This window comes from Durio zibethinus, chromosome 28 (genome assembly GCF_047325235.1).
Source record: "Durio zibethinus cultivar Kanyao isolate XHJ-2024 chromosome 28, ASM4732523v1, whole genome shotgun sequence".
Lineage (NCBI taxonomy): Eukaryota > Viridiplantae > Streptophyta > Magnoliopsida > Malvales > Malvaceae > Durio > Durio zibethinus.
Window position 1 is genome coordinate 601,933 of NC_143189.1, and position 13,017 is coordinate 614,949.

Here is a 13,017-nt window from a genome sequence, read left to right on the forward strand (position 1 = left end):
AAATGACCTTTGGTATAGGTATTTACTTTAAACACCATCGGCATATGCTAGCCCTTGCTATGGGCACTTGCCTTAAACACCATCAGCACATGCTAGGCCTTGGTAAGGGCACATGCTTCAACCACTATCAACACCTATAAACCTTTGTGCAAGATATGCTTGTTTGGAAGAAGTTCCCTATTATAGACACTTTAATGTCTACTGTTAACATATCTGTAAAATCTATCATGCCTTTTGGGGGTGGTTGTTTGGTCCCTCTTTTTCTCCCATGAGGGAGTAAGTGTGCATGATAGGCTTGTTGTTGCAAACATCCATGGCAATGTCCCTAGAGCAAAATCTAGGCCATGCATGCCTTCTAGTCATGTTATCAAGCAACTAGTTGCTTTGGTGACCTGTAAAAGCTCATGGCCTTAACTGGTTGGTATGCATATGGAAAAGCCTATGCCTATGATTAATGCTGCCCTAAACCCTAGACCAAGTCCCTAAATTAGGCAACAGCTCCTTAAAGTGGTACAAGCAGAAGCTGCAATCACTAGCTTAGTCTGGCCAAGTCTCTTAAGTATTTGGTAGTCTCATGGTCCCTTACCGTCGACCATAAAAATGCCTTGGCTTGGCCAAGCCCGTGCATATAGCCCATGCTACCAAAGACCCTAGGAACAAATCCCTAAATCAAGCAACATCCCCTTAGGGTGGTGGTTACGGAGGTTTCATGTGCAGTCTCAGCTAGACCAAGCATTGGTGGTGTCATGCCATTTTTGCTTATTGGATGGAAAGGGCAGTCTTGTGGCCCTTGCTTGTGTTTTTCCCATGCCAAGCGACTGTGGTATGGCCTCGTACATCATTTCTTCCTCTCGCTCATCGAGTAATTGATTGGGTGGGTTGTGGACTAGTGTGCATAGATGCTGCCACTTGTATGCAATAGACATATAAGTAATGTTATGATTATGCATGTTGGCAAGCTCCATACTCGATGCAGCTAATTGTTAACCCATCATCCTCTTTAATCTCCCTTTATGTAGTCATCATACCTTGAGGGTGCAATTAGGATCCTATGCTACATACCTAAATTGATGGTAACTGGATGTCTGACAATCCATCATTCTTTTTGTATCCTTAAGGGCTATGGGTCGAACTTCAATCATGTGTTGTATCCTAAGTGTGCCACCTAAACCTCTATAGCCACATTGGTGCACTAGTGTTCGATCGTGCTATTGGATATGGAATGTTTTGTCGGTGTAGGCTATCGACCCTTACACATCTGTTGCTATGCATTTTACGAGCTTGACACTCACGATGCTTGTGCTTCATGTTGGTTATCGCTATGACTCAATTAGTGCATTGAGGCCCATACAGTGCTAACATCCTGAAGGAATGCTACTTGGTTGATCCTGCTAAGTAGTCATATGCTTGTCTCGAAGATTAAGCCATGCTTATGTAAGTTTGAACTAATTCAGTCAGTGAAACTATGAATGGCTTATTAAATCAATTATAGGTTATTTGATGGTATCTACTATTTAGATAATTGTAGTAATTCTAGAGCTAATATGTGCAACAAACTTCAACTTTTAGAAGGGATGCATTCATTAGATAAAAGGTCTACATAGGCTTTGCCTATTACTCTGATGATTCATGATAACTCGATAAATCATATAGCCTATGTGCCGAAGACGCATCATTCAAAATTTTACCCTATCAACTTTTGATAGTAGGATAATGGTCTACTATAGTGGTGATAGGTGATGGAGAATTAGGGTTCGATTTCAAAGAGAGAGCCTGAAAAACATCTACCACCTCTAAGAAAGGCAGTAGGTGCATAAATTACCGAATCCTAACATAGGGAGGTAGTGAAAATAAATTAAAATATCAAGCTTTATGAGTCTAGTAATTGGAATAAGTATAATCTAAATCCCTTAATGGGGATCCATTGGAAGGTAAGTCTAGTGCTAGCAACTGTGGCAATTCCAGCTCCAATAGCATATATTTAAGTTGTTGTAGTTAAAAAGCTTATAGTTGAAACTAGGATTGGGTCATCTGGTCCACCTCACAGTGAACACCAAGCTACTCTTCCCTACTATTGGTGAGGCATTCCTAGCCTTAATTAGCCAAGTCATTCCTCTAACATTGTTACTTTGAAGAAATTAGAGTGCTCAAAGTAGGCTTGTGCTTGTATACATTGTCATGGGATAACATTATAGGATTTCAGTCTTAATGTGTTGGCCTTCGAGATAGGAGTAATGATTAACAGGGACAATTAGGGGCATTCAAATTTCATAGTTAGAGGTGAAATTTTTGGATTTATGAAAGATGAACAACTGTAAAAGCATTTTCCAAGGATGTTTTAATTAATCAATAATGAAAGTTATGGCTCAAAGATGATCAAATACCATCCTAGTCTTAACCATAAATGATGTCGGCCAGGGATCGATGAATATTACTTTTAGAACTTCACCAGCACCTTATGAGAAATCAAAGCTTTGGGTTCTGGGGGAGTATGGTTGCAAGGTTGAAACTTAAAGGAATTGACAAAAGGACATCACCAAGAGTCGAGCTTGTGGCTTAATTTAACTTAAGAAATGGAAACTTACTAGGTCTAGACATAGTAAGGATTGACAGATTGAGAGCTCTTTTTTTATTCTATAGGTGGTGGTGCATGACCATTCTTAGTTGGTGAAGTGATTTGTCTAGTTAACTCCGTTAAAAAACAAGACCTTAGCCTGCTAACTAGGTACGCAGAGGTGATCCTTCGTGGCTAGCTTTTTAGAGGGACTATGGCCACTTAGGCCAAAGAAGTTTGAGGCAATAATAGGTTTGTGATGCCTTTAGATGTTCTTGGCCACACACTTGCTCATTGATGTATTCAAAGAGTCTATAGCCTTGACTGACAAGCCTAGGTAATTTTTGAAATTCCATCATGATAGGGATAGATCATTGTAATTGTTGGTCTCTAACAAGGAATTCCTAGTAAGCGTAAGTCATCAACTCATGTTAAGTACATCCCTACCCTTTGTACACCACCCATTGCTCCTATCGTTTGAATGGTTTGATGAAGTGTTTGAATCATGGTGACATGTACAATTCGCTACTTATGACATCATGGGAAGTCTACTGAACCTTATCATTTAAAGGAAGGAAAAGTCGTAACAAGGTTTTAGTAAGTGAACATACAGAAGGATCATCATCCAAAAGATCATTATCGAAACCCATTTAACGAATGACTCATAAACATGTTAACAAAACACTGAAAGGGTGACAGTGCCTTCATTCCTTGAGCCCCTTTTAGCCTCAGATAAGTGTGACACTTCATTATACTTTTTGAAAGGATGAAATGATTGGTATTACTGCCTGCGGTTGAATAACAAAGCCATAATGTGAATTGTACCAAAGAACCAAAATGAAAAAGAATGCATGTGCCATCACCTTCCTATTCACAATGTGTGTACAGTTGGCATTATGACTTTTTTTGTCATGAAAAACCAAAAATGACTCTCGACAATGGATATCTCAACTCTTACATTGAAGAAGAATATAGTAAAATGCAATACTTGGTGTGAATTACAAAATCTTGTGAACCATCGAGTATTTGAATGCAAGTTATGCCCTAAGCCATTAGGCCAAGGGCACGTTTACCTAAGTGTCATGCACTGTCACCCCCTCGAAACCCCTGCCAATCGAGCTATGGGTAAAAAGGGTGGAAGATGGCCTCTTATGATCTTATCGATCATGGTTGGCCTAAAAGTGAGTCTCTGGCAATGATAGCACTGTGACCATCAGTGGTAAAGCCCTTAATGTGCCTCATCTTTGATGACGTGTACTTGTTGTCCACCTAGACCCTATTAGATCCCCAACTTCACTTGGTCGATGCTCGCATCATGACCTCAGGTTAGGTGGGATTATCCACTAAGTTTAAGCATATCAATAAGTTAAGAAAATGAAATTTACCAAGATTCTCTAGTGGTGGTGAGCAAACTGAGAATAGCCCAGCTTGAGAATTGGACACCTTTGATGTCCAAATTGTAGTATGGAGATGCATCCTTAATGGTAGATGGGCTCAAGTACCCTAAAAAGAGGTGCCAAGAGGGTGAGAGCCCTATTGTGATTAGACCCTTTCGTAGCATTAGGCATTGTCTGTGAGTTGGGTTGTTTAGGAATGCAGCCCTAATCGAGGGGTAAATTCTATCCAAGGAAAAATATGGGCGAGATACCGATAGCAAACAAATACCATGAGGGAAAGATGAAAAAAACTTTGGAAAAAGAGTCAAAAAGTGCTTAAAATTATCGAAAGGGAAGTAGATGGGGGTCGACAATGCACCTTGATAAGATGTGGAATAGTGAAAGCTGATTCGCTGATCAGCTCAAGGCATGGATCGACATGGGTCATGATGGTGGCCCAAGCCTAGGCTTTCGATATGCCTATAGAGATGTTATCACTGTGATCATGGAATGCAGCACATATCATCTCAGTGTGCCTCGACACTGGCATACTCTAGGCATTAGCTTGTGGTCTCACCATCTGACCCATTTTGAAACACAGACTAAGGAGTCTAACATGTCTGCTAGTCAATAAGCTAAAAAACCCATAAGGTGCAAGGAAGTTGATTTTCGGGATCTTTCATGGGTGCACCACCGACTGACCTTGAAATTTTTTACAAAGGGTTTGAGTGTGAGCTGCCTGTTAGAACCTAAAAGATGGTTAACTATGCCTAAATAGGGCAAAGCCAAATGAAACTTTGGTGAAAGCCTGCAGTGATAATGATGTGCAAATCATTTGTATGACTTGGGTATAGGAGTGAAAGATTGATAGAACCATCTATAGCTAGTTCCCTCTGAAGTTTCCCTTAGGATAGTTAGAGCCCTTGCCATGTTCTATAGGGTAAAGCCAATAATTAAAGGCATTGGATGCACAACACCCTCGATCTATCCTCAAACTTTAAATAGGCAAGATGGCATGCATCACTAGCTAAGCTTTCTCTTAATGAAGCAATAGACCATGTGGCATTTGGATGGATGCTTCCCCATAGGTAGCAAAAGATAGTTTGATATCTAAATTGGCAACTGACAAGCCACAAATTAATCTCAAGAATATATAACGATATATTGGGCCATATTAAGAGCACACCAAGGTAACCTTTGATGTTCCCATAAGAAAAAAAACTATTTTATTAATATCAAGAAAATATAACAAGTACAAAAAAAGCACTGAGTCTTCCCACCATCATTAGGGCCAGAGAGGTAGCCCTAGATGGGTGGTCTAACATGTACCTTAGTCAGTGAGGTAGCCCAATAATATGTCGATTGCTCAACCCCTCTAAAGAGATTAAGAGATTTTATACTGATGCTACTAAGAATCGTTACAAAGTTTGAAATGGGGACACTTTTTCCAAGCCAATGAGATCTACCCTCCTTTTTGGCACCTTTACTTAGTCATGGCCCTATACATGGGTGGCTCATTACATCCTATGCCCGATTGTGGCCCTATACAAGATTGGCTCATGACATCTTCCCCTACCTATTTTTTCGATGACCTCATTGACTTGTTGGCATAGAATTCTTCAATCTTTTGCTTGAATCCTTGGAGGACATGATCTCTCTCCTAACTAGTTTCTTCTAATCCTAAGCTCTTCCACTTCATTAAATATTCGTGAACTATTCTTTGAGATACTCAAGATACCTTGCCAACTAAAATCTCTTTAACTCGATGTTTTGATGGTGGCTTCATGGTAATGGCAACTCTAGTTGATTCACCTCAACTTTTATATCAGGGGTTTGCATGATAGGGCTTTAAGTTGTTCACATAGAACACTGGGTGCACCTTCATCCATTTTGGTGGGTGGATTTTATAAAAGGCATTCATAACTTTGGAAAGGATCTTCACTGGACCCTTATACTTATGCTCCAACCTATGATCCTACGTTTTTAGGAACCTAGTTTGTTCGGGCATTAATCTGATAAGAACAAGATCACTAAGTTTGAAATGCTATGCTTTTCGGCTTTTATCTGCCCATTTCTTCATGTGGTTCAATGCCTTCTTTAAGTCTGCTTGCATAATTTCTGTGTTTTGTATTGATTTTTTGCTAAGGTTGAAGGCTCGTGAATTCTTCCCTCGATATGGCTCAAGAAATGTATGTATTGGTCTTCGTAGTCATTCAGTGGCCACTTCAAATGGACTTTTGTTTATGGAAGAACACTTGTTGGAATTAAAACAAAGCTGAGCTACATCCAACAATAAAGGCTAATTCTTCTGATTAGCTTGAACAAAGTGTTTTAAGTACTCCTCCAATAACCAATTAAATCATTTAGTTTGACCATTAGCTTGCAAGTGATAACTTGAAAAGATGTTGAGCTGAGATACTAAGATCTTGAAAAATTCTCTCGAGAATAACCTAGTGAATCTTGGATCCCTGTCACTAATAATGTTTTAAGAAAGGCCCTAATACTTGATTACATGTTTAAATATTATTTAGGCCATATCTTTCATGATGTAATATTTTTGGGCGAGAATCAATGTAGCATATTTAGAGAAACAGTCAATCACTACTAGAATAGACACAAGATCACCAACCTTAAGAAAGCCTAATATGAAGTAAAGGGAAAAACTTGCCCAAGATCTTGTAGGCATAAGTAATGTTTCAAGTATGCTTGTCGATTTCTTCTTTTCAACTTTGTCCTATTGCAAATGAGTCTTCGTATAGTCCATCACATCTTCCCATATGTGAGGCCACTAATAGCTTTGTTTTAGTAAAGCCAAAGTATGTTGCCAACCAGGGTGACTAGCATCTATCTTAGACTTCCTACTTTTGGCACAAACAACCAAGGACCTTTGGTCAATAAGACCCCATTTTCTTACTAAAAGTACTTGGACTTCCCTTTCTTCTACTAGTTCCAGGATGGCATTGGCCTGTGGGTCTTTCTTTAGATTATCTTCAATTAGCTTGTGAATATCTATTGTGACTTTACTAGATACCATCGGGGTAATTATCCTAAAGGTAGCTAGCTTTGCCTAACTATTCAGTGCATCTACCATTTGATTGGTTATTCTAGTTGTGTGCTCAAAACAAAATTCAAATTCGGCTAGAAACTCTACCATCTAGCTTACTTAACCATGAGCCACAGTTGGGTGAGAAAATGACTAATCGTCGCACTGTCTATTTTAACTATGAATTGTGAACCTAACAAATAATGCCGCCATGGTTTCAAACAATGGATTACTATTAAAAGTTCTTTTTTTTGAGCCATATATCACTTTTTAGCTTCGCTTAACTTTTGACTTTCAAATGCTATAGGGAGCCATTCTTGTAAAAACACTCCCCCAATAGTGAAATTAGATGCATTTGTTTGAACTTCAAAAGGCTTCATAATGTAAGGGAGAGTTAAGATAAGGTCTTTCATCATGGCTTTCTTTAAGCCCTCAAAAGCCTCTTGGCATTAACTTGTCCATCACCATTTATGCTCCTTTTTTAATAGCTCCATGAGAGCAATGATTCTACGAGAGTATCCTTCCATAAATCTCCTATAATAGTTGGCTAACCCCAAAAGAGAGTGGAGGTCACCTAACATTTTTTGGTGTTACCCAATCCTTGATAGCTCTAACTTTTTTCATGTCCATTCGAATGTGGCCTTGTTCAACATTATAGCCTAAGAAGTGAATTCATGTTTGAGCAAATGCACTTTTCTATCTTTTAACTTAGAACTGATGGTCTTATAGTATTTGAAACACAAGATGTGGGTGCTTTTGGTGCTTTTCCAAGGTAGAACTATAGACCACTATGTCATCTAAATAGATGACCACAAACTTGTCAAGATAGTCATGGAACACCTGATTCATTAAGGTACAAAATGTGGTAGGGGCATTAGTCAATCCATAAAGCATAAGAAGAAATTCAAATGCACTATACTACTTTACACAAGTGGTTTTTGGCTCATCTCTTTTAGCAATTCTAACTTGATGATAGCCAGATCTCAAGTTTAATTTGGAGAAGCACTTGGCCTAGCTTAGTTGATCAAACAAATCTACAATAAGAGGAATAGGATATTTATTTCTCATAGTGACTTTGTTCAATGCCCTATAGTCCATACATAACCACAAACTCTCATTAATCCCATCTTTGTAAATTGGCATAGCCACATAAGAAAGCTCTCTTCTCTTTACTCATTTCTTAAATTGTAATGTTGAAATCATTTTCTTCCTACTCTTCTGGAGGATTGTGGCTGACATAACACATAAGCTTTCCCCTAAGAACAATAAACAACTAGCAGTAGGGATTGGGATTGCCTGAGCCAACATCATGAAGCCCAATCCTAGGACAACATCAAAGTCATCCATGAGGGAAATCATGAAGTCTACATTTCCATCCCATGGCCCTAACTTGGTCATCACACTCTTGGAGCTTCCAATGATCACAAAAGCTGATGAGTTAACTACTTTTATTTGCCCACAATCTTTATTAACCTAGAGACCACACCTTTTTACTTTCTCTGATGTGATCAAGGTATCAATTGCACCTATATCTACCTTGGCTTTTGTGGTTTTACCATTGAGTACTAGGTCTACATACATTGAACCTCTCACAGATTTTTTCTTTATCATGTTTAATTGGGTACAAAAGGCATTAAGGAACCATATTGAGCCCATCCATGATGGCTTTTATTTAACTTCTTCAACAGTTTTGACTACTTTGGAAGACTTTTGAAATGAGGCTCTCAAAGCATTAAAGGCACTTCTATATGGGCATTTGGCCACTTGATACGATCCCTTGCGTAAGAAACAAGCTAGTAGTTGCTGCAGATTGAAATTTGATACATTGTTTACCTTGGGTTAGGTATTGTCTCAACCAGAAGGCCTTTTATCTAATCTTTCATTGAAAGGTCTATCTACTTTGACCATCTTTCTGCCATTCCCAAAGTTAGAGTTATTGCCACTTGATAGAGGGTTTTTTCATTTTAAGGGGGCATTGTTATAGTCATTAAGACGTTTGGTGGTAGCCATGGTCGTGGCCACATCTTGCACCCTTTATCTTTGTAATTCCATCCTAGCCCAAGGTTTGAGGCTCTCAAGGAATTAAAACATCTTGTATTTTTTAGACTTGTCTCTAATGTCCAACATCGAGGTAGAACAGCTCCTCACATACTCTTACATTTTTCTTGTTTACACTAATTCTGGAAGCATCATTTGGGCCATATACTCCACATTCTCAGGGAAGAACTCATTTTTCAACTCTTGCTTAAGATTTGCCTAAGTTTTAATAAGGCATTCGTTACTTACAAATTTTGAACACCACCATAGCTTGGCATCCTTGGCAAGGTATATTGAAGCCATTGCAACCTTATCCTCCTTTGATTATGTGTGCATAGCTTAAAGGAATTGTTCTATATCAAACAAGAAGTTCTCAAGCTCTTTAACATCTCTTGCCCCATCATTACATCGAGGCTCTAGCACTTTGGCCCTTTTCCCTTTCTTCATGAGCTAAAACTTGACCTGGCCATAGCCATTTGTAGCATACTCACTTGGGGGCCTTAAGCTCCTCAAACTCTCTCTAAAGGACACTCAAAGCATCTTTGGTCTCCTCACCCAAGTTATGTAGAGTATCAGATAACTCCCATTGGGATATCTTGATCCTTTTCACTAGATCATGAGTTACCATATGAGCTTTTAGGGTAGCCACCATGGCCTCAAGCTTCTCGATCCTTTGTTAATCATTAAATCCACCACTCATAGCCATTTTATCAATTCTCTATCACTTCTCAATTGTGCTCTAATACCATGTGTCATAGGTTAAGCTTTCTCTTAATGAAGTAATAGACTGTGTGGCACTTGGATAGATACTTCCACACAAGTTAGCCAAGGATAGTTTGATATATGAATAGGCAACCAACAAGCCACAAGTTAATCTTAAGAATACATAACAATATATCGGCGTATAATGGGAGCACACTAAGGTAACCCCCGATGTTCTCATAAGAAAAAAATATTTTATTAATATCAAGAATAGTACAATAAGTATAAAAAGAGCATTGAGTCTTCCCACCATCATCGAGTTCAGAGGGGTAACCCTAAATGGGTGGTCTAGCACATACCTTAGCTAGTGAGACAGCCTAACAATATGTCGACTACTTTAAAGAGCTTAAGAGATTTTACACCTATGCTACCATGAACCATTACAAAGTTTGAAATGGGGACACTTTTTCCTAGCCCATGAGATCTACCCTCCACCTTGGCACCTATACTCAATCATGGCCTTATACATGGGTGGCTCATGACATTCTATGCCTAGTCATTGCCTTATACAACGTTGGCTCATGACAGCATGGTTGCTTTGTTTAGCCATGCCACATAATCGAGAGCTCTAAGTAGGCCATTTTTGGTAAGTAGAATTGGTGATGCGGGATGAACTGGAAGCCAAGTTATGGTGCCTAATTGTGCTCTAACCTAAAACCCATAAGGGGAGTTGGTTGATTAAGACAGCAAGATGGTGTTCATGGAAGTCAAAATCCACTAAAGAATATGAAACAAGTCACTTGCAAAATCAACTAACACAAAAAATGGATGGCATTTAAGCACGCAACCTATACCTAGTTGTTACGGCAAGGGCCAAGCTTCGATGAGTAGGACAACACAGCAATCATCACAAAACCCAAGGTGTGAACCTAGGTGGAGCGACCATCGGTGCAGATCTTGGTGGTAGTAGCCGATATTCAAATGAGAACTTTGAAGGCCAAATAAGGGAAAGGTTCCATGTGAATGGCACTTGCACATGGGTTAGTCGATCTTAAGAGAAAGGGAAAGCTCATCTAATAGCATGTCTAGTATGAGTTTCAAAAGGGATTTAGGTTAAAATTCCTTATTTAGGATGCAGCAGCTAACGACAACATTAGGGAGTTTGGAGAAGTCAACGGGGGCCTTAGGAATAGTTATCTTTTTTGTTTAATGGCTTGCCTACCCTGGAAATGGCTTAGCTGGAGGTAAGGTCCAATAACCAAAAGAGCACCACACATCTTATGGTGTCAAGTGTGCTCTTAGTGGCCCTTAAAAATCTAAAGGACTAATTACCATCCATGCCTAGTCATACTTATAATTGCATCAGGTCTCTAAGGTGAATAGCTTCTAGTCGATGGAACAATATAGGTAAGGGAAGTCACATAATGGATCCATAACCTTAGGAAAAGGATTGGCTCTAAGGTTTGGGCACGGGGGTCCCAATCTACATTGCTCAATCTACCCCCATGGTGAGAGCAGGTTGCCATGTACTGGTCAAAAAGACTAGGAATTGCTCCCTCGAGGGCTTTCCCTAGACGAGAGCAGTCAAATTAGAATTGGTATAGACAAAGGGAATCCAACTATTTAATTAAAACAAATCAATGCAATGGTTTCTGCATATGCTCACATAATGTGATTTCTACCCAGTGCTCTAAATGTCAAAGTGAAGAAATTCAAACAAGCAAGGGTAAACGACAAAAGTAACTATGACCCCTTTAATGTAGCCAAATGCCTCATCATCTGATTAATGTTTCACATGAATGGATTAATGAGATTCCCATTATCCCTGTCTTCTATCCATCAAAACCATAGCTAAGGGAATAGGCTTGGAAGAATCAGTAGGAAAAGAAAACCTTGTTGAGCTTGACTGTAGTATGACTTTGGGAAATGACTTAAGAGGTGTAGGATAAATGGGAGGTCTCGAGTGAAATTGAAATATCACTACTTTTAATGTTATTTTACTTATTACATGAATTGGACGCAAGGCAAGACCCCTTATTTTGGACCCAAGGTTGGCCTTGGTCAATCAATCTGGGCATAAGACATTGTCAAGTGGGGATTTTGTCTGGGGTAGCACATCTATTAAAAGATAACATAAGTGTCCCAAGATGAGCTCAACAAGAATAAAAATCTCACATGGAATAAAAGGGTAAAGGCTCATTTGATTTTGATTTCTAGTATAAAAATGAACCCTGAAAGCGTGGATTATAGATCCTTTAGTCCTTCAGAATTTGAAGCTAGAGGTGTCAGAAAAGTTACCATAGGGACAACTAGCTTGTGGCAGCCAAGCATTCATAGCGATGTTGCTTTTTGATCTTTCGATGTCGGCTCTTCCTATCATTGTGAAGTAGAATTCACCAAGTGTTGGATTGTTCACCCACCACTAGGGAATGTGAGCTAGGTACAGACTATCGTGAGGTAAGTTAATTTTACCCTACTAATGGTAGCATCGTGATAGTAATTCAAACTAGTATGAGAGAAACTATTGATTTACACAATTGGTCATTGTGCTTAGTTGAAGAGCTAGTGGCATAAAGCTACCATGCGTTGGATTATGATTGAATGACTTTAAGTTAAAATCCAAGCTAGAAGTGACACACGTGCCCATCACTCGATTGTTGACTCATCATAAGGGCACATGCTAGCCCTTTGTGTGAGTAGTTACCTTGAATACCATCAACACATGTTGGGTTACACACTATGCACCCCATAACCTGGTAGTAGGTGGGTTCAAGCACATCTACTGTGCCAATGCCATTTTTATGGCTTCTAAATTCATATAAGCACTCACTAGCACTTGCACCTGGGCCTGGCTTAATTTTGTTAAACCTAAACAACGTGCCTAAGATTTTGGAGTCTTGATCACTACCCGTACCATTGTTTTAGGCTAGTTCCCCATGACTTGGGCCTCTAATAGGCCTTAAAGTCTGGTCCCTTTGGTAGTTGGACCCTATCTTACTAGAATGCTCCTTGACTTAGAGAGAACCCCTAAGCTTAGACCAGCTAGAGGACTGTGACACATGCATATGCCTCGACCACCTTTAGGACATGTTGGCCCTTAGTCTTGGAACATGCTTTGACAACCATTGATACATACTAGTCCTTTATATGGGTAGTTCCCTCAAACACCATTGGCACATGCCGAGCTACACACCACGTATAGGTATCCTAAGCTCAGGCTGTTCACCTTGCACTCCATGATTGGAAAGTAGAAGGGTTATGGCACATTTTAATTTTTCTTCCATGCCAATGCCATTTTTATGGCT

General features: G+C 39.4%; 1 non-coding gene and 2 pseudogenes across 1 annotated transcript; all 3 read left to right on the plus strand.

The window, feature by feature from the left end:
* The first annotated feature begins 1,375 nt into the window (after nucleotides 1-1,375).
* Nucleotides 1,376-3,178, plus strand: LOC149510589 (18S ribosomal RNA; annotated as a pseudogene).
* A 303-nt stretch (nucleotides 3,179-3,481) lies between these two features.
* On the plus strand, nucleotides 3,482-3,637 carry LOC149510590 (5.8S ribosomal RNA). The gene has a single exon (XR_016335273.1). It is a non-coding gene; the product is annotated as a 5.8S ribosomal RNA (ribosomal RNA).
* Nucleotides 3,638-3,870: 233 nt separating this feature from the next.
* Nucleotides 3,871-12,502, plus strand: LOC149510591 (25S ribosomal RNA; annotated as a pseudogene).
* Nucleotides 12,503-13,017: the final 515 nt, after the last annotated feature.